The sequence below is a fragment of the Bos javanicus genome, chromosome 28 (genome assembly GCF_032452875.1).
Source record: "Bos javanicus breed banteng chromosome 28, ARS-OSU_banteng_1.0, whole genome shotgun sequence".
Taxonomy (NCBI): domain Eukaryota; kingdom Metazoa; phylum Chordata; class Mammalia; order Artiodactyla; family Bovidae; genus Bos; species Bos javanicus.
The window spans coordinates 31,656,734-31,678,247 of NC_083895.1; the positions used below are offsets into that span (position 1 = coordinate 31,656,734).

At 38.2% G+C, this 21,514-nt stretch overlaps 1 protein-coding gene and 1 pseudogene across 6 annotated transcripts in view; one reads left to right on the forward strand and one right to left on the reverse strand.

Moving 5' to 3' along the window:
* Positions 1-21,514, forward strand: part of ADK (adenosine kinase) — a 551,072-nt gene that overhangs the window by 205,864 nt on the left and 323,694 nt on the right. The window lies entirely within an intron of this gene.
* LOC133240235 (axin interactor, dorsalization-associated protein-like) lies at positions 15,132-16,577 on the reverse strand (annotated as a pseudogene).

Below are 21,514 nucleotides of genomic sequence, written 5' to 3' on the forward strand. Positions count from 1 at the left end.
TGAGCATTTGTCATAGAGAAATGAAACTTAAGTTCCTGCAAAGACTTCCTACACTGTATTCATAGCACTTTGTTATTGCCTCAAACTGGAAGCAATCCAAATAACTTTTATCAAATGAATGGCTAAATTGTGATACATCTGTACGATGAAATACTACTCAGCTTTAAAAAAGAGTAAAATATTGCTTCAGACAACAATCGGAGAAGGCAATGGCACCCCACTCCAGTACTCTTGCCTGGAAAATCCCATGGATGGAGAAGCCTGGTAGGCTGCAGTCCATAGATAGGGTCGCTAAGAGTCAGACATGACTGAGCGACTTGACTTTCACTTTTCACTTTCATGCCTTGGAGAAGGAAATGGCAACCCACTCCAGTGTTCTTGCCTGGAGAATCCCAGGGACGGGGAGCCTGGTGGGCTGCTGTCTATGGGGTCACACAGAGTTGGACACGACTAAAGTGACTTAGCAGTAGCAGTAGCAGTCAGACAACAATTTGCATGGATTTCAAGGGGGGTCACACTTAAGGTAAAAAGCCAGTTGCAAATGGTTATATTCTATGTGATTCTAATTATATAATATCCTTGGAATTAAAAATATATGTAGTTTTGAAATATATTAAAATGGTTGTCAGAGGTTTAGGGATGAAGGTGAAAGACAGTGTAAATAGAAAGAATCTTCACAAAAAGCTGTCTTGGTGGTGATGGAACGGTTCTATATCTTGATTGTGGTAGTTGTACAAATCTGTACACCATTAAGATTTTATAAACTGTACACATACACAAACAAGAATGCGTGTGAAACCTAGTGAAATCTTAATCGGATCTGTAGTTTAGGATTGTACCAATGTCAAGTTCCTGGATTTGAAAATGAGCTATGGTTATATAATACATCATCTTTAGGGAAAACTGGGTGAAGGTAATGTAGGAGCCTTCTATACTATTTTTTGCAATTTCTTGTGAATCTGAAATTAGTATTTGGTTACTCAGTATGTTTTATTTATTGACATTCTTTTACATCTTGTAAGCTGATTCTTCATTACAGAGTAATCCCATAGTATGTAATTTAAAGTGTTTTTTAAGTTAGGGCTTAAAAGACTATGAAACTAATTGTATGAAATTTAATTTTATCAAGTGTTTCCTTGTCTGTTTTAAACCTTTTCACAGAATTTCAAGGTTGCAAATATAAATAAAATAATTTCATTTTTAAATGATCTACTTTATAGACTAAATTAGAGAACACTCATGATTTCTTAAGAATTCTAGGTTGTAAATTAAAACCTTTGGTCACTCATCTCATTGATATAAATCTATAATCTTTCCTACTTGTAACATTCTTTTTGGGTTTTTTTGACCTGTGTGTGCCCATTTCTTGAATCTCAGCTTAAATGTGACTTTCTTGTGGAAGTCTTTCTTACTCTGACACTCTTCTTTCAAAATCTTTGTTTCTACTCAGATATATGCTTCTATGCCAAGTCGAATTCATTTTACATATGTACAGAGTGATCAAATAATGGGAAAGTTAATCAACCAACAGTGTCATTTGGTATAAAATTTTGGAGTACATCCTAAATCTTAAAACATATTAATAAATTATTGAAAAGATGAGAGCACCCAACCTATTCTAGTGATACTTAACAGAGATGTATTTGTAAGTGGTAGAAGAAATATCACTCCCTGAGTGTAAGATCAATTGCTGTTCATTTTATTCACCTGAAGATAAATCACTTTTTCAGATTTTGCAGACTTTCCCTTTTTCTGAAAAAATGATATATTAAAGTGAAAGTTTCTTTACTATATCAATGCTAACTTCCTCTTCCTTTATAATACTTCTATATTGAAGGAACCCAGAGGTCAACAGTAAGTCTTGTCTGCTCTCTTTTTTATTTCAATGTTATTTCTAAACAACTTGATGAAATTCCCTTCTGTTTTGGAGGACCATTTTTCACCTGCATATGAGGAAATTTAAACTATTTGAGCTGATATTAACATATTCTATTACTATAAATTGTCTATGATTAAAAAAAGTATTTGTCAATTTATATTTATTAAGTATAATTTTAGGATTCAAATCTACTGACCAGAAAATAAATAGTGTTTTTTGGTATGATGAAAAGAAAAAGGTATATGATAATGGTTAATTATCTAAGGAAATGTTTTCAGTGTTTCATCGTGTGTCAGAATTTTGCACTGCTTATATTATATGAGGAAAAACTTGGTTATTTCCCTGTATTCTCATACACTTTTTGACACTTTGACAAGTATGATAGTTTTTATTTCTGCACCTAGTGACTTTTCATTCTAAAAATATTGTTTGAACCAGGTTTCAGAAGATGTATTCTGGTTCCTAGTTTGGGAACTCTGCTGCTGCTGCTGCTAAGTCGTTTCAGTCATGTCTGACGCTGTGCGACCCCATAGACAGCAGCCCACCAAGCTCCCCCGTCCCTGGGATTCTCCAGGCAAGAATACTGGAGTGGGTTGCCATTTCCTTCTCCAGTGCATGAAAGTGAAAAGTAAAAGTGAAGTCGCTCAGTCGTGTCCGACTCTTCGCAACCCCAGGGACTGCAGCCTACCAGGCTCCTCCGTCCATGGGAGTTTCCAGGCAAGAGTACTGGAGTGGGGTGCCATTGCCTTCTCCTTGGGAACTCTATTACTATTCAAAACTAAGCATTTTCATCTTTTATGAAAATGAGGGCCTATGTACCATTTGTTTTGATAAAGTGAGTAGAAATATGGATTATTCTGGGAAGTCTAGAATATATAGTTTTATTGTATATATCTAGATACAATAGATTAAAGACCAGGGGATCAAAATAGAGTCAAGAAATAAATAAACATAACACTGGAAATTCTGGAAGAAAATATATAAAACTGGCAGCCAGGGGAGGAAAACTAAGAAATTACTATTTGTGGGAGAATTTTTTTCTACTCATGTGCTTTCTTACTGTTTTAATCACTTTTATTACATGTTATGTATTATGAATTTTAAGTATTGTGTATAATTTTGAAAAATTAAAATACACTGTCAGATTTTTGTAAGAGCAATTTAATTGTCCATTTGCTAATTATACCAGGATTAGTGTGATATGCAGAACATTGGACACTGTCTTTCAAATGCTTTTTTAAAAAAACAGTACAACCTTCTTCCATAAGAAATATTTCTTAATAAACTATTCATTAGACATACACCATTATCCTTTATGTCAGAAATTTAAAATAAAAATTTTATGACTGGCCTGAATGATGAACATTTGTCCTCATTTTCTTGTGCTCTGGCCTTTGTGATATCCAAAGGTACAGTTCCCAGGTGGCACCAGTGGTAAAGAACCTGCCTGAAAATGCAGGGAACATAAGAGATGTGGGTTCTATCCCTGGGTTGAGGAGAACCCCTGGAGGAGGTCATGGCAACCCACTCCAGTATTCTTGCCTGGAGAATCACATGGAGAGAGAACCCTGGTGGGCTATAGTCCAAATGGTTGCAAAGAGTTGGACACGACTGAAGTGACTTAGCATGCACACACATGACCTTTGTGATATCCGAAGTTACAGTTTTCTACTTACAGTTTTTTTCTTCCTTTTATAGTATACTAACACAAGTATATTGGATGCAACGTCCTAATTTTGTTTTTTTAACGTTTAAATTTTAATTTTTATCATCCTTTTCCCAAGATTTCTTACACTTGCCATACTATATTGTGTACATTGAAATAATTTTGGAAATCATTACTTTTGCTTCTTTCTGTCTCTGGTTTTGTTTTGCTATTTGTGGCCTCTTCAGAGTTTTATATATGTTTGGACTGACTTATTGGAAAATCCACCATGTGTTAGCTCTCCTAATAGTTCCCCATGTCATGCAGCTCCTTACATAACACAAGTAACTATTCTTGGGGTTTTGTATATGTATTTATTTGACTGTCATTTTATTGAAAATTGTTTGACAGTTGTTTACTTATGAAAAATGCAAGACTAGCACGCTCAGTTTGTGCTGTTATAGTTAATTGTTGCTATATGGGTATTTTCAAATTTTAAAAGACTCAGAACAGTAAAATATGTACTTAGCACAAATTTTACCACTCTTTGGTACTTTGAAAACTGTGCTTTAACTTTTTAAACCTTTGTTCTCATGCTACTTCAAAAAAATAATTTTATTGAGGTATAGTTCGTCTGCCAGACTTTTAATCATTGAAAGGGTACAGTTCCATGGTTTTCCCTATATTCACAAATATGTGTGGCCACTACCAGTGTCAATTTTGGTACCTTTTTATTACTTCAAAAAGAAACCCCATACTCTTCAGCTATCACTCTCTGGTTCTCCTTCATGTGTTTTCCACATGAATTTTGGAGTCAGCTTGCACATTTCTACAAAAAATACAGCTTGGACTCTGATTAGGATCAATGTGGGTATTGCTGGCCATATTAACTGTGTGAAGTCTTCTGACTCTGAAAAAGTGGGTGTTTTTTCATTTGTTTAGATCTTTAAATTCTTTCAACAGTGTTTTATAGTTTTCAGAAGTTTTTCACGTTAAAAGAAAGTATTTCCAAATATATTTTATTTAAAAAGATAATTTGTTTTTGGCTGTGCTGGGTCTTCATTGCTGTGTGCAAGCTTTCTCTGGCCGCGGCAAGTGCGGGCTGCTCTCACTGCAGTGCCCGGGCTTTTCATTGTGGTAGTTCTCTTGTTGTGGAGCACAGGCTCTAGGCGCGTGGGCTTGAGTAGTTTCTGCTTTGGGGCTCGGTAGTTGTGCCCCGAGGGATCTAGAGCACAGGCTCATTAATTGGGCTCATGGGCCTAGTTGCTCCCAAGCATGTGGGAATTTCCCAGAAGAGAGATGAAACCCGTGTTCCCTGCATTGACCAGCAGATTCTTAACGACTGGACCACCAAGGACGTCCATATTTTTTCATTTTGGTGTTATTGTAAATTGAATTACTTTTTAAATTTCATTTTTCAGTTGTTCCTTGCAAGTGTATAGAGATAGAATTCATTATTTAAATTTTGATCTTATTTCCCGTAGCTTTTCTGAACTCATTTCTAATATTTCTGAACTAAGTTCTTATATTTTTCAGTGAATTCCCTACGGTTTTCAATGTACTAAATATGTTATCTATTAGTTTGGCCAAAAAGTTCATTTGAGTGTTCCATAACATTGTACAGAAAAACCCAAACAAACTTTTTGGTCAACACAGTACAAATACTTTTCCTTCTTCCTTTCCAGTTTGGAACCCATTTGTTTATTTGTTTCTTTTGCCTACTTGCCTTGACTCGTGCCTCTTTGTTGTTGTTGTTTAGTGGCTAAGTTGTGTCTGACTCCTATGACCCTATGAACTGCAGCACCCCAGTCTTCTCTGTCCTTTACTGTCTCCCTGAGTTTGCTCTTGTCCATTGAATACAGTGATGTCATCCAACCATTTCATCCTCTGTTGCCCGCTTCTCCTCTTGCCCTCAGTTTTTCCCAGCATCAGGGTCTTTTCCAATTAGTCAGCTGTTCACATCAGGTGGCCAAAGTATTGAAGCTTCAGCTTCAATGTCAGTCTTTCCAATGAATATTCAGGATTGATTTCCTATAGGAGTAACTGGATTGATCTCCTTGCTGTCCAAGGGACCCTGAGGGGTCTTCTCCAGCACCACAGTTTGAAAGCGTCAGTTCTTCGATACTCAGCCTTCTTCATGGTCCAGCTCTCACATCCATACATGACTATTGGAAAAACCATAGCTTTGACTGTACAGACCTTTGTTGACAAAGTGATGTCTCTACTTTTTCATACACTGTCTAGGTTTGTCATAGTTATTCTTCCGAGGTGCAAGCATCTTTTAATTTTGTGGCTGCAGTCACCATCCGTACTGATTTTGGAGCTCAAGAAAATGAAATCTGACACTGTTTCCACATTTTCCCCATCTGTTTGCCATGAAGTGATAGGACCAGATGCCATGATCTTTGTTTTTTGAATGTTGAGTTTTAAGCCAGCTTTTTTACTCTTTTCTTTCTCCTTCATCAAGAGGCTTGTTAGTTCCTCTTCACTTTCTGTCATTAAAGTGGTATCATCTGCGTATCTGAGGTTGTTGCTGTTTCTCCCAGCAATCTTGATTCCAGCTTGTGCTTCATCCAGCCTGGGATTTCAAATGAGGCACTCTGCATATAAGTTAAATAAGCAGGGATCTAGTATAATGTTGAAGTGATGAGAGTAAACATCCTTGTGTTGTTCCTTGTCTGAGGGCCAAGTATCCTGTCATTCACAGTGATGTTTACTGTGTATTTTTCTTAAATGTTCTTTATCATATTCAAGAAGTTCCTGTCTATTACTAGTTTGTTGAATCTGTTAAACTTGAAACAGTGTTAGATTTGCCAGGTGTCTTTTCTGCGTTTGTTGTCATAAGCATATGAGTTTTGTTTTCTATACTGTTGATATGATATATAACATTAGTTGGTTTTGAGATGTTAAGCCAATCTTGCATTCCTGGGATTAAATCTCATTGGATATATTATATAATTCATTTTTATACATTGCTGGATTTGTTTTTGCTAATGTTTTACTGAGGATTTTTACATTATATTCATAAGACGTATTGGTCTGTAATTACCTTATTTCTGTCTGTGGTTTGGTATCGTGGTAATACTGCTCTATAAAATGAATTGGGGTTTGTCTTTTTTTTCTGTTTTTTGGAAGAATCTGTGGAGAATTTTAAAATTCTTCTTTAAATATTTGTTAGAATTCAGTGGTGAAGTCATCTGATCTTTTTCGTGTGTGGGTAGTTTTTGATTACTAATTACTTCACTAGTTGTATTGGTTTCTAAAGATTACGTGTTTATTCGTGAGTCAGTTTCAGTAGTTTGTGGTCATTCTATTCATTATATTACCCATCTTATCTGAGTTACCTAATTAATTTTTATGTCTGTTTTTTCATTACAATAGCCATTTCAGGTCTCTTCTGGATATTTGCATGATACATCACTTGCCACCATTTTACATTCAATCTGTTTGTAGCTTTTGATGTAAGGTGTGGTTCTTCTAGACAAACATAAATATTTTTATATAAAAGTATCAGAACTATTGATATGAAAATGTGAGATTTGTCTCATTATTTTATTTCCATGAATCAGTATACTAGTCCACAAATTGTTTCCTACTTTTTCTATAAAACTCAGCTTGTTTTTACTAAGGCCGTCAAAGAAATATTTAATAATATTAACTTTCATTGTATTTTGAAAGTTCTGTTATTTTTCGAGTTGTAAATTCATTTCCCTTATTTTCATGTCATGAAATGAATTAAAAAATAGTGATTTGAAGTTTCCTAAACACTGGATTTTTATTATATTGAATAGTTATATCTTATAATGTGATCTTCTGGCATGGAGAAATACTATAATGTTAAATATATTTTTAGTTGAATTTATGTATCATTTAGATTTTTCTCTGATAGTTTAAATTTTTATATTGACAGTTTGTTGCATATTGATAAATGCTTTTAAGTCATAATAGTGTGTAATTTAACATGGATTGGCCTAATCCAGTGTAATTGTTTAATTAGCTTGTAGTTACTGCAAGCTAGTCTAAATTTTCACTGATTTCCAGTCTCTAATCAGTTGACTTCTGAGATACATTTCTTACATTTTTTTTCCTTTAAAAAAAATTCTTAAAATCTGAGAACACTAAAATCACTTAAATACAAATTATAAAAGTATTTCATAATGTTTTAAAGAAGCAATCTTGTTTTTGAAATGTCTAATTTTGTGTATAGAGTTCCTTAGGGATTAAAAAAATAGTTTTTCTGGATTACATACATAAAAATTTTTATGTATGGAGAAGAAGTAAGATTTTATAAACACTGTTAATCATTGTACATTAAAAAAGTTTTCCTTTTTCAAAAAATCCTCACTTTAAAATAGTGGTCAAAATATGTATTTAACAAATTAGTGTAAGACTTGTAATGCAGGCAAGTAAACCTTTGGCTTTTTTAGTTTTTCTACTGATTACCACTGTTAAGCAGAAGTTTCATATGGGAATAGGCAAAAATGAACTCATCATTCTCTTGAGCATCTGGAGTAAGTTTACTGCCAGAGGCAAGCTGGTAATTTCTATATTCTTATCCGTTCAGCAAATCCTATGCTGCCCTGAAATGAATCACATGCACAGCTTCATTGACTCTCACAGAAATATTCTAGTGCCTATGTGAGTTTTTTAGCTGGATAAATTGCATCTCTGGGCCTCAATACAATTCCTTTATAAATAGTAAAGATACCCCTATAACACAGTTCCTTCATCCTTAGTATGCTTTGATAATTATCCATGGAGTCCTAAAGTAGGTATGAAAAGAATTATTGTTTTTAAATGAATGTCATGTCTTATCAAAAACATGATGAACTTTAACTCTTTTATGGCTATTTAGAGCTGAAGACATTATTTGTATAGTCTTATGGAAAACTTTATAAATATCTGGGATGATAGAAACAGTCAAAGGCCTGATGGGAACTCACAAAGTAGAAAATCTCCTCCATGCTCTTCCAGCAAGTAGCTGAGTGATCTTGGGCAAGTGATTCAACTATTTAATAATTTAATAATACTTCATAATTAATTAGATATGATTATTGTGGGGAAATTAACAAGATGGTGCCAGTCAGGCTCTGTTGCCCCACACTCTCACGCCCTCTCGCCCCATATTCTGGAAACAATGACTTTGCACAGCTGTGTAACAGCTGAGGTCATTTATAACACTGCACATGTGTATCACGAGGTACTCGCTTGGTCATGGGGGCTTTGTGCCATATGCCTACATGAGCTTCACCATGAAAGCCCTGGCTGCTGCTGCATCATGGCTACATTGGAGCTACATCGTAGATATGTTATATGGGACTATGTTTTTGCTATGTTATAATTATGTTATGGTTATGTTATAGCTGCTGCATCAGCCAGGAGAGAGGCTGTGTTATGGCTGCTGTGCCAGCCAGGTGAGAATAAATGTGTCTGTAGTTCCTGGGCTTCCCTGGTAGCTCAGCTGGTACAGAATCTGCCTGCAGTGCAGGAGACCCTGGTATGATTCCCGGGTTGGGAAGATCCCCTGGAGAAGGGATAGGGTACCCACTCCAGTATTCTTGGGCTTCAGTGGTGGCTCAGATGGTGTGGAATCCTGCAATGTAATAGAGCTGGGTTCAATCCCTGGGTTGGTTAGATACCCTGGAGGAGGATATGGCAACCCACTCCAGTATTTATGCCTGAATAATGCCCATGGACAGAGGAGCCTGGCAGGCTATAGTCCATGTGATCTCAAAGAACCGGACACTACTGAGCAACTAAGCACAGCAGCAGTTCCTGCGTCTCCTCGAGTCTTCTTCCAGCCTCTTAGCTCCTGCCTCACCTACCCTGGGTTCACTGAACAGTGTGCTCAGTGTGAACAGCAAGACAACTGGTGCTGTGAACAGGATCAGCTAGATAATTATAAATTAGATAATTATTTTAGACTTGATTTCTGTGGTCCATATAGCTCCTGAATTTCATGGCATTGCTCCATTTTATTTTATATTGTTTTTTAATCTAAGTAAAAGCAACTATTATATTGACGGGAAAGATCTATTTGCAGGTGAGTTACTAGGTATGTTATTGCTTCTCGTTTTTCATCCACTGCTTCCATTTTTTGTGATTATGTTTACGATATGCATTTGTAATGCACTTTTTTAAGTCCAAGCAGAACACTGCAGTAAGTAACTAAAACTTCACTCAACTTGCAGTTGCCCAGCATCTAGAGAGAGTTATTATACAACTTATTGAGAAATGCTGGGCTGTATGAATCAGAAGCTGGAATCAAGATTTCCAGGAGAAATATCAGTAACCTCAGATATGCAGATGACACCACCCTTATGACAGAAAACAAAGAGGAATTAAAGAGCCTCTTGATGAAGGTGAAAGAGGAGAGTGAAAACCCTGGCTTAAAAACTCAACATTCAAAAAACCTAAGATCATGGCATCTGCTCCCATCGCTTCATGGCAAATAGATAGGGAAACAATGGAAACAGTGACAAACTTTATTTTCTTGGGCTCCAAAATCCCTGCATACGGTGACGGCAGCCATGAAATCAAAAGATGCTTGTTCCTTGGAAGAAAAGCAATGACAAACCTAGACAGCATATTATAAAGCAGAAACATTACTTTGCTGACAAAGGTCCGTCTAGTCAAAGCTATGGTTTTTCCAGTAGTCGTGTATGGATGTGACAGTTGGACAATGAAGAAGGCTGAGAGCCGAATTGATGCTTTTGAACTGTGGTGTTGGAGAAGACTCTTGAGAGTCCCTTGGACTGCAAGGAGATCAAACCAGTCAATCCTAAAGGAAATCCAGCCCTGAATATTCATTGGAAGGACTGATGATGAAGCTGAAGCACCAAAACTTTGGCCACCTGATGCAAGGTGCCAACTCATTAGAAAAGACCCAGATGCTGGGAAAGACTGAAGGCAGAAAGAGAAGGGGATGACAGAGGATGAGATGGTTGGATGGCATCACTGACTCAATGGACATGAGTTGGAGCAAGCTCTGGGAGATGGTGATGGGCAGGGTAGCCTGGTGTGCTGCAGTTAATGGGGTTGCAAAGAGTCGGACATTGCTGAGTGACTGAACAACATTGCTAGCCTGGGGAAAATTCAGAATTCATAGTAGTTTCTTTCTCTTTTTGTCCACGGCCATATGTGGGATTTTTGTTCCCTGACCAGAGATTGAAGCGTGGAGTCTAATCACTGGACTACCAGGCATGAGTATAGCTTTCCCACCATCATAATGTCCAAAAATTGTAGACCAAGCCATCCTAAGTCAAGGACTGTCTGTAATACTATAGTAATGAATAATCTTTCACTTTGGAACAGCTGCCGCATGTAGATCGGTTTCTAAATTTTGGAATTACTGTCCTCTGATGCACTTCGCTGGCACTAGTAGCATCCTGTCCTTACTGCACTGTCCCCTGAGGACTGGTGCTCAAAAAGGCAGCACTAAGATATTTCTCTTGCTGCCATTTTTGCCTCGATCTGGAGGTCTCATGTCCTTCTGTCGTAGTGTGTGTGTGTGAGTATGCATGCATGCACATGCTTGGATATAGAAAAAGGGAGAAAGAGATGAACAGGCAAACACTGGCTGACTACTTTGTTAGCATGTACCTACAGTTAAATAGGAGACCCTTGATAGTTTTTGAGTTAATGGCTCTTTATAGAAGTAGTGCAGGGTCTCATGGTTAGTAAGTAGCAGACTTGTATTTTGAACTGAGGCATTTTTTATAGGTAGATAATATAACCAGAAAATATTGTGCTAGTGGCTAGAATTTGATGAAAGGAGACAAATACATATTTTATATCACATTTGCATACTTTTACCTTTGACTCTCCCTCTGATAGCTCAGCTGGTAAAGAATCCGCCTGCAGTTCAGGAGACCCCAGTTTGATTCCTGGGTCGGGAAGATCCGCTGGAGAAGGGATAGGCCACCCACTCCAGTATTCTTGGGCTTCCCTTGTGGCTCAGCTGGTAAAGAATCTGCCTGCAGTATGGGAGACCTAGGTTCGATCCCTGGGTTGGGAAGATCCCTTGGAGAAGGGAAAGGCTGCCCACTCCAGTATTCTGGCCTGGAGAATTCCACCAATTGTGTAGTCCATGGGGTCACAAAGAGTCGGACACGATGGAACGACTTTTACTTTCACTTTTCACCTTTGACTCATGAGCAGTCTGAATGTTTTCCTTCTCATCCCCATACGTTACACTAAAAAATGTGATAGGCTGTGGCTGGAATATCTCAGGATGAAATTCTTTTTATAACAATATAGGTTTTGTGTAATTAGAACACATTGAAAAGTAAAAGTACAATGACCTTGAATAAAAGTTGTGGAAATTTCCCGGCAGGCCAGTGGTTAGGACTCCATGCTTCCAATGAAGGGGACATGGTTTTGATCCCTGCTTGAACAACTGAGATCCTGCATGCCATGAAGCTGGCCAAAAAAAAAATTAGAGAGTATCTTTATACTTGTTGTAGAATTACCCTGGGATTTCTTTGGAAGGAATGATGCTAAAGCTGAAACTCCAGTACTTTGGCCACTTCATGTGAAGAGTTGACTCATTGGAAAAGACTCTGATGCTGGGAGGGATTGGGGGCAGGAGGAGAAGGGGACAACAGAGGATGAGATGGCTGGATGGCATCACTGACTCGATGGATGTGAGTCTGAGTGAACTCCAGGAGTTGGTGATGGACAGGGAGGCCTGGCGTGCTGCAATTCATGGGGTCGCAGAGAGTCGGACATGACTGAGCGACTGAACTGAACTGAACTGAATATCCACAAATATTGATTTTAAGTGACACTCCTTATGTGATATTTTGGGTATTTTTAATCCTGTGTTTTGAGGAATCATTTGTAATGTAAGTTATAGAACATTTTAGAAAAATCCCTAGATTTAGCATTAGCATCAGATCAGATCTGATCCCAAAGAAAGGCAATACCAAAGAATGCTCAAACTACTGCACAATTGCACTCATCTCACATGCTTTGTTGATAAAGTGGTATCTTTGCTTTTTAATATGCTATCTGGGCTTGTCACGGGAGCTTCTCTGGTGGGTCAGTGGTAAAGAATACATCATCTTTCAGGATTTGAAATAGCTCAACTGGAATTCCATCACCTCCACTAGCTTTGTTTGTAATGATGGTCTAAGGCCCACTTGACTTCACATTCCAGGATGTCTGGCTCTAGGTGAGTGTGAATGATCACACCATCGTGATTATCTGTGTCATGAAGATCTTTTTTGTACAGTTCTGTGTATTCTTGCCACCTCTTCTTAATATCTTATGCTTCTGTTAGGTCCATACCATTTCTGTCCTCTATCGAGCCCATCTTTGCATGAAATGTTCCCTTGGTATCTCTCATTTTCTTGAAGAGATCTCCAGTCTTTCCCATTCGATTGTTTTCCTCTATTTCTTTGCATTGATTGCTGAGGAAGGCTTTCTCATCTCTCCTTACTAGTCTTTGAAACTCTGCATTCAGATGCTTATATTTTTCGTTTTCTCCTTTGCTTTTCGCTTCTCTTCTTCTCACAGCTATTTGTAAGGCCTCCTCAGACAGCCATTTTGCTTTTTTGCATTTTTTCTCTTGGGGATCGTCTTGATTCCTGTCTTGTATACAGTGTCACGAACCTCCGTCCATAGTTCATCAGGCACTCTATCAGATCTAGTCCCTTAAATCTGTTTCTCACTTCCACTGTATATTCATAAGGGATTTGATTTAGGTCATACCTGAATGGTCTAGTGGTTTTCCCCACTTCCTTCAATTTAAGTCTGAATTTGGCAATAAGGAGTTCATGATCTGAGCCACAGTCACTCCCGGTCTTCCTTTTGCTGACTGTATAGAGCTTTTCCATCTTTGGCTGCAAAGAATATAATCAACCTGATTTCCGTGTTGACCATCTGGTGATGTCCATGTGTAGAGTCTTCTCTTGTGTTGTTGCAAGTGGGTGTGTCCTATGACCAGTGTGTTCTCTTGGCAGAACTCTATTAGCCTTTGCCCTGCTTCATTCTGTACTCCAAGACCAAATTTGCCTGTTACTCTAGATGTTTCTTGACTTCCTAGTTTTATATTCCTGTCCCCTATAATGAAAAAGACATCTTTTTTGGGTGTTAGTTCTAGAAGGTCTTGTAGGTCTTCATAGAACTGTTCAACTTCAGCTTCTTCAGCCTTACTGGTCGGGGTATAGAGTTGGTTTACCGTGATATTGCATGGTTTGCCTTGGAAACGAACAACGATCATTCTGTTGTTTTTGAGATTGCATCCAAGTACTGCATTTCAGACTCTTTTGTTGACTATGATGCCTACTCCATTTCTTCTAAGGGATTCCTGCCCACAGTAGTAGATACAATGGTCATCTGAGTTAAATTCACCTGTTCTGGTCCATTTTAGTTCACTGATTCCTAGAATGTCGACGTTCACTCTTGCCATCTCCGTTTGACCACTTCCAATTTGCCTTGATTCATGGACCTGACATTCCAGGTTCCTATGTGATATTGCTCTTTACAGCATTGGACCTTGCTTCTACCACCACTCATATCCACATCTGGGTATTGTTTTGCTTTGGCTCCATCCCTTCATTCTTTCTGGAGTTATTTCTCCATTTATCTCTAGTAGCATATTGGGCTCCTACCGACCTGGGGAGTTCCTCTTTCAGTATCCTATCATTTTTCCTTTTCGTACTCTTCATGGGGTTCTCAAAACAAGAATACTGAAGTGGTTTGCCATTCCCTTCTCCAGGGGACCACATTCTGTCAGATCTCTCCACCATGACCCGTCCGTCTTGGGTGGCCCCACAGGGCATGGCTTAGTTTCATTGAGTTAGACAAGGCTGTGGTCTGTGTGATTAGATTGACTAGTTTTCTGTGATTATGGTTTCAGTGTGTCTGCCCTCTGATGCCCTCTCGCAACACCTACCGACTTACTTGGATTTCTCTTACCTTGGACGTGGGGTATCTCTTCACGGCTGCTCCAGCAAAATGCAGCCACTGCTCCTTACCGTGAGGAGATACCTGTTGTCCAAGGTAAGGCTTGTTACACTCATTTAAAAATAGGCCACGTACTGGCACTGCATTTTGTGCATTCTAGCATTGGTCATTTAAAACAGTGAATGTTAAACATGTGGGCTCCACGTCTGACCCACAGAACATCCACCCCAAATCTTCTTGTTCTGTGTAAAATATCCACTGTGTATGTACTATGAAAGTTTTATCTGGGCTCCATTATTAAGTCAAAAGAATGTAAATAGTCATATTATAATAATCTAATGACTTGTATATTTCCATATGGATGAATGTCAGTATATCTAAATAGGAAATAAATTGCAATACTATCCACCTATATTAAAAAAAATAGAATATCTCCAGATTTGCATACTCATCACTGTAGAAGAGGTATGCAGGTTTTAAGGTTTCATAATCAGTTGTCAGAAAAATAGCAGTTATTCGTGCAATATCTCATTAGCATCTGACTCAAATTATTTTTAGATTACGTGATTTAGAAGACATTATAACTCCACTAAGAATTTGTAATTATTCTGAGATGCTTTCATCATTAACTCTAGAATCACTATCAGAAAGAGTAACAATATGATATAGGAAAAAAGCTAATCAACATGAGTAAAAATACGGTCACTTTCAGAAGAACAATCTGGTCATCTGGAAAAATCCCAGCTACAACCTGCAAATACTCCCATGTGGGAGACTGGCCAAGGCACATGATTTCTAGGCAGGAAAGCCATGAGATCGGGGTGAATTGAGGCTGTCTCTAAGGAGCAGGCTATAAACTTCCAAACTGACCTTGGGCAGCATAATTGGTCCCATTTCCTCTAACGCAGTCTCATGCTCTCCTCCCCACATCAACCCAAAGTTTGCTAAAGAGCATATTGGAGCAGAAATGGACATTCTAGCACATTCTTACTGCTATATTACGTTCAAAGACAAGAACATCCCACCCACAACAGTGTTGTTCCAGGAAGCAGGGTGGGAGTAGTCGTAGATTAGAAAAGAGACTATTAATTGCACAATTAATAAGAAAGTGAAAATGTTTCAAGATCTACAATAAAGCTGTATCCAAAGGAGTCTGTTTCGTCAGTGATGCTGGACTTTGAATTCTGTGCTAAAGCTTGTAATGAACTCACTCTGGTCTGTCAACCTGTGTCCGGCTTGCTTCCTGCCTATTGAGGGGTGCGTATGCTACACAGAGCTATGATGGATTCTATGGAGTGGTGAGATTCACAGAAGTTCCAGGGTGCTCATGTCAGGATCATTCCTTGTGGAAAGTTTGATGCAGATGAAGATAAAATGGTTTCTTGGACAATAATTGCAATTTCTTTCTTTTAAAGTCAGTGGGTTTCTTGTATAGTTCTGTTACAGTTGGCCCAGGTTTAATTTCAGCCATCTCCATGAAAGCAAAACACTTGGTGCTGGTAAACCTTTCTTTAGGCTTGTAGTGTTTGAATTAAAAAAAAATAGCTGCACCTTTGGTTAATTTTTCAACATGCTTCTGGAGCTCAATGTCTACATTAAAATGAGCACATGTGTCTCCTGTTCTTGAAGCCCCAGGAGTATCTTGCACAGGAGTTAAATTTGTGCCATTCAGGTCTTTTACCCTAACTGTGATATAGGGATCAGTGCATTGCCTGGCATCTTTTAGGCCAGTTTTCTCAATTCTGGTAGTAACGTCGTTCCTGGTTCTGATGGCAGCCTTGGTAATTAAGTACTGGGAGCTCTGGCAGGAAAGAAATCAGGAGACCCTGCTCCAGCACCACCCTCTTCTTCATCTTCTTCAAATTCCGAATTCTCTTCTGCACCAGGTGCTGAAGTTCTTCTTAAAGGGACAGGCTGAACATCAAATGGGAGTTCTTTATTATATGTAAGAATATTCTTTAGGATTGGTTCTGGCTTCTTCAGATCTTCTGCCTCTCCTAAAATTGGTGCCCCAGCACTGCAGCAGACTTCGAGTCACCTCTGACATGTCTGACATGTCTGGTCCCCACCCCGTCCCCTCCCACCCCTACCCCAGGAAAGGCCGGGCTCTAGGGCGTCATTAACAAGGCCTGGCCCCGACATTAACAAGGCCAGGAGGAAGCGATACGGCCACTGCTGCCACCTGCCAAGGAGCCGCCGAAGCCCATTTGCCTTACCAAGTGTCTTTTAATTTCATGGCTGCAGTCACCACCTGTAGTGATTTTGGAGTTCAAGAAAAGAAAAACTGTCACTACTTGCACTTTTTCTTCTTCTGTTTGCCATGAAATGATGGGACCGGATGCCATGGTCTTAGTTTGTTTAATATTGAGTTTCAAGCCAGCTTTTTAACTCTCCTCTATCACCCTCATCAAGAGGCTCTTTATTAAGAGTTTCTCTTCACTTTCTGCCTTTAGAGTAGTATCATCTGCATATCTGAGGTTATTGATATTTCACCCAGCAATCTTGATTCCAGTGATGAGTAGAAATTTGTATAAAACCATACTCTTTGTAAATAGGCAGAATAACTCAGTTTTCCAAACTAAGTTGCACCCTGAAACATCTTTTCTTTCCTTTTTTAAATTGAGTTATTAATTTACAATGTTGTGTTAGTTTCAGGTGTACATCAAAGTGATTATATATATAAAACTTATTTATTATATATATTTATTCTTTTTTAGATTCTTTTCCATTATGGTTTATCACAGCATCCTGGATATTGTTCTCTGTGTTGTACAATAGATCCTTGTTGTTTGCTTGTTTTCTATGTAGTTGTGTATAGAAGTTAATTCCAAACTCTTGATTTATCCTGTTGGTGACCATAAGCTTATTTTCTATGTCTGTGTATCTATTTCTGTTTTGTAAGTAAGTTCACTTGTATCGTCTTTTAAAATTCCACAAATAAGTGACATCATGTAATATTTGCTTTCCTCTATCTGACTTACTTCCTGGACATTTAGTTTACTTCCACATCTTGTTAGTGGCTCACTCATGTCCAACTCTTTGCAACCCCGTGGATTGTAACTCGCCAGGCTCCTCTGTCCATGAAATTGTTTAGGCAAGAAGACTGGAGTGAGTAGCCATTCCCTTCTGCAGGGAATCGTCCAACCCAGGGATCGAATGCGGGTCTCCTGCATTGTGGGCGAGTTCTTGAATGACTGAGCCACTCTTAGTTACTCTAAATAGCGCTGCTGTGAACATCACGGTGTTTAAGTAAGAGTTTTCCTAGATATATTCCCAGGAGTAGGATTGCAGGATTATATGGCAACTCTATTCTTAGTTTTTTAAGGAACCTTTGTAATGTTCCCCATTACGTGTAAGTGGCTGCACCAATTTACATTCTCAGCAACAGTGTAGGTGGTGAAACTTCTTTTCAGTTCTTTAATTTGCTTTTAGCGTTCTCTTTTTCTCTAGATTTTATGTTAATAATTTTTTCATATCCTCACATCTACCCAGTCTCTTATCCCTCTACCAGGAGATACCTTCCCAGCTTCTCAACTGAGCAACTGTTTTGGCTTTAAAGAAGTGTTTTCAGTGTCTTGTTGTGTAGTCATGCTTAACTGCATCCATATCTTTATTTCATTGTTTCTATCTAATATTTGAGAATTAGTTATTCCACTTTCATTTTATATCTAACATCCTTCATTTGTGCTTTTCTTCTCACCCTTGAGTCTACCTTCAAATCTTATCCCCTCCCTGGTCTTCACTATCTTTGTTATAAATGTGCTTAATTTCTCTCCCATTCCAATAAGAAAATCTCTCTCCAAAATCCTCCTTATCTATCTAGTTTCCTTTTCAGTTGAAATATTTGAAAATGTAGTCTATACTTCTTTATCTCTTCATTATTCTTACCACTTCTCTGAAACTCAGGTAGTAGGAGCCACTGATTATGATTTGGTCATCCAATCCACTGAACACTTTATAGTTCTCATCTCATTTGACTCATTTATCAGTGTTGACTCTACCACCAGTTTGAAGCTTTTTTCCTCTCTGGCTTCGCTTCTGTGATACCTGTTCCTCAGGTTTTCTTCCTTTCTGGTTCCTCTCCCTCCTTTTCCATAGCTGGATCTTCTTCTTTTAATTCTTGCAGTGTTTCTTTCCTTCTCCTTTAAATCTTTACCCACTGTTTTCTCTTGGGTTCTTACAGCCCCTTAACAGATGACTTCCAGCTCGTTTTCTGACATATTCTGACACTCAGCTGTAGTGTCACAGGCACTGTTTGTGATTTCCTCTCCTTTATCTGCTTGACAGTCTTGAAAAAGTCTCCCCTGGGTTTCACTGTTCCCCTCTATTATTCTCTGATACTCCTTCCTTCCTTACTCTCGTTTGTTCTTTTCTCAATTATAGGATGATTTCCCTCTGTTCTCGCTACAGCTATTTGTCTCTCCACCAATTTGTGTTCTACAGAGCTGCTGAAAACCCTACTAAAAGACAAATTTTGTGATGTTGCTTCTTTAGAATGCCTCAGTGGGTAACGTTAACAGGATAAAGAGTCTTTCCTTTTTTTGTGTGTTCTTTTTTTCACTGAAGTAAAATCCACATAACATAAAATGAATCATTTAAAGTGTGCAATTCAGTAGAATTTACTTAATTCATGATACTGTGCAAGCATACTCCGTGTCTAGTTCTAGGATGTGTTTCATCACTCCAAATGGAACCCCTAGAATGAAAGCAGTTGTTCCTCACTCCCTCCTGTCAGCCCCTGACACCCACAGATAGGTTATCTGTTACAATGGATTTGCCGTTTCTGAATGTTTCATGTAAATGAAATCATTGCTTTATATGACCTTTTTTATTTGGCTTCTTTTACTTATAGGTAATAATATTTTTGTGATTCATGTAGATTGTCGTATGTATTAGCACTTGATTCCTTTCTGTAACTGAATAATAATTCCATTATATGGCTGTGTCCTGTTATCTATTCATGAGTTCATGAATATTTGGGTTGTCCACAGAGTTTGAATCCCTCTTTTTTATTCATTTGAGTATATACCTGCAGGGATTTAATTGATGGTTCGTATGGTAAATCTGCGCTTCTGGAGGAACTACCAAACTCTTTCCACAGTGGCAACAACAATATACATTCTCACCAGAAATATATTAAGGGTTCCAGTTTGTACAGATCCTTGCCAGAATTTATCCCCTCACCCTTTTTTTTCCCTTCTTTTCTTTAAAATTATAACCAATCTTGTACATACAGTGGTATTTCATCACTGTTATTTCCCTAATGACTAATGGTATTGAACATCTTTTTATGCACTTGTTACACATTTATATATTTTCTTTGAGGTACTTATTAGGCTGATTGTCTTTTGTTTTTGAATCAGAAATACCTTTTAAATGATCAGATCCAAGATATTTCTGGATTTAATGATCATCAAAGAAGAGTTTACATTTTGACCTTAGAAGTTCTTTATTATTATGGTCACATTTTAAATGGGACTTCCCTGGTGGCTGAAATGATAAAGAATCTGCCAGCAATGCACGGGACCCCAATTCTATCCCTGGGTGGGAAAGATCCCCTGGAGAAGAGAATGGCCCACCCAATCCAATATTCTTACCTGGAGAATTCCATTGAGGGAGGAGCCTGGCAGGCTATAGTTTATGCCTCACAAAGAATCAAAAATGACTGAGCAACTTATCACGTTATCATTTTAAATAGTTGCTTGAATATTACCAGCATTTCTGGACTCTCTGTCCTTAAAATGCAGCAAGTTGTTTTTTAATCTTAATACTAAAATATCCAGTTCAGTTCAGTTCAGTCACTCAGTCGTGTCAGACTCTTTGCAACCCCATGAATTGCAGCACACCAGGCCTCCCCGTCCATCACCAACTCCCGGAGTTCACTCAGACTCACGTCCATCGAGTCAGTGATGCCATCCAGCCATCTCATCCTCTGTTGTCCCCTTCTCCTCCTGCCCCCAATCCCTCCCAGCATCAGAGTCTTTTCCAATGAGTCAACTCTTTGCATGAGGTGGCCAAAGTACTAGAGTTTCCGCTTCAGTATCATTCCTTCCAAAGAACACCCAGGACTGATCTCCTTCAGAATGGACTGGTTGGATCTCCTTGCAGTCCAAGGGACTCTCAAGAGTCTTCTCCAACACCACAAAATCGATTGATTCAAAAGCATCAATTTTTCAGCAGTCAGCTTTCTTCACAGCCCAACTCTCACATCCATACATGACCACTAGAAAAACCATAGCCTTGACTAGACGAACCTTTGTTGGCAAAGTAATGTCTCTGCTTTTCAATATGCTATCTAGGTTGGTCATAGCTTTCCTTCTAAGGAGTAAGCATTTTTTAGTTTCCTGGCTGCAATCACCATCTGCAGTGATTTTGAAGCCCCCAAAAATAAAGTCTGCCACTGTTTCCACTGTTTCCCCATCTATTTCCCATGAAGTGATGGGATCAGATGCCATTAGTTTTCTGAATGTTGAGCTTGAAGCCAACTTTTTCACTTTCCTCTTTCACTTTCATCAAGAGGCTTTTTAGTTCCTCTTCACTTTCTGCCATAAGGGTGGTGTCATCTGCATATCTGAGGTGATTGATATTTCTCCCAGCAATCTTGATTCCAGCTTGTGCTTTGACTTTTTAAAAATTTCAATATAGAATATTTCCACCTAGCACTTCTTCATACCTTAATGAGCAGTTACGAAAAGACAGTTACGAAATATAAGAATACCTTATATTCTCTGTTGTTGACTACTTTCTCTTTTTAAAAAATATTGTTTGCTTTCTTGTGAGTACGTAATAAACATATACCAGGTTAATGTTCCAGTTGACAATCAGGTATAAATGTGAATATAAGGTATAAGTGTGTTTTTTGCAGTCATGCTTATGTGAATATAAGAATCTTTGATTAACATTTTTGAAGACCATATGGAGTAATTTTGAGGTAATTTGAAAATAAGCTTGTATTTTTTATCATGGAGATATGCTAAACTGTTGAGGGTACCTTTACTGATTGTCTAGTATTTTAAATCATAGTGTTTGCTTTTCAAGCAACAGATCATGATGAAAAGTGAATTCACAATGAAAGTTAT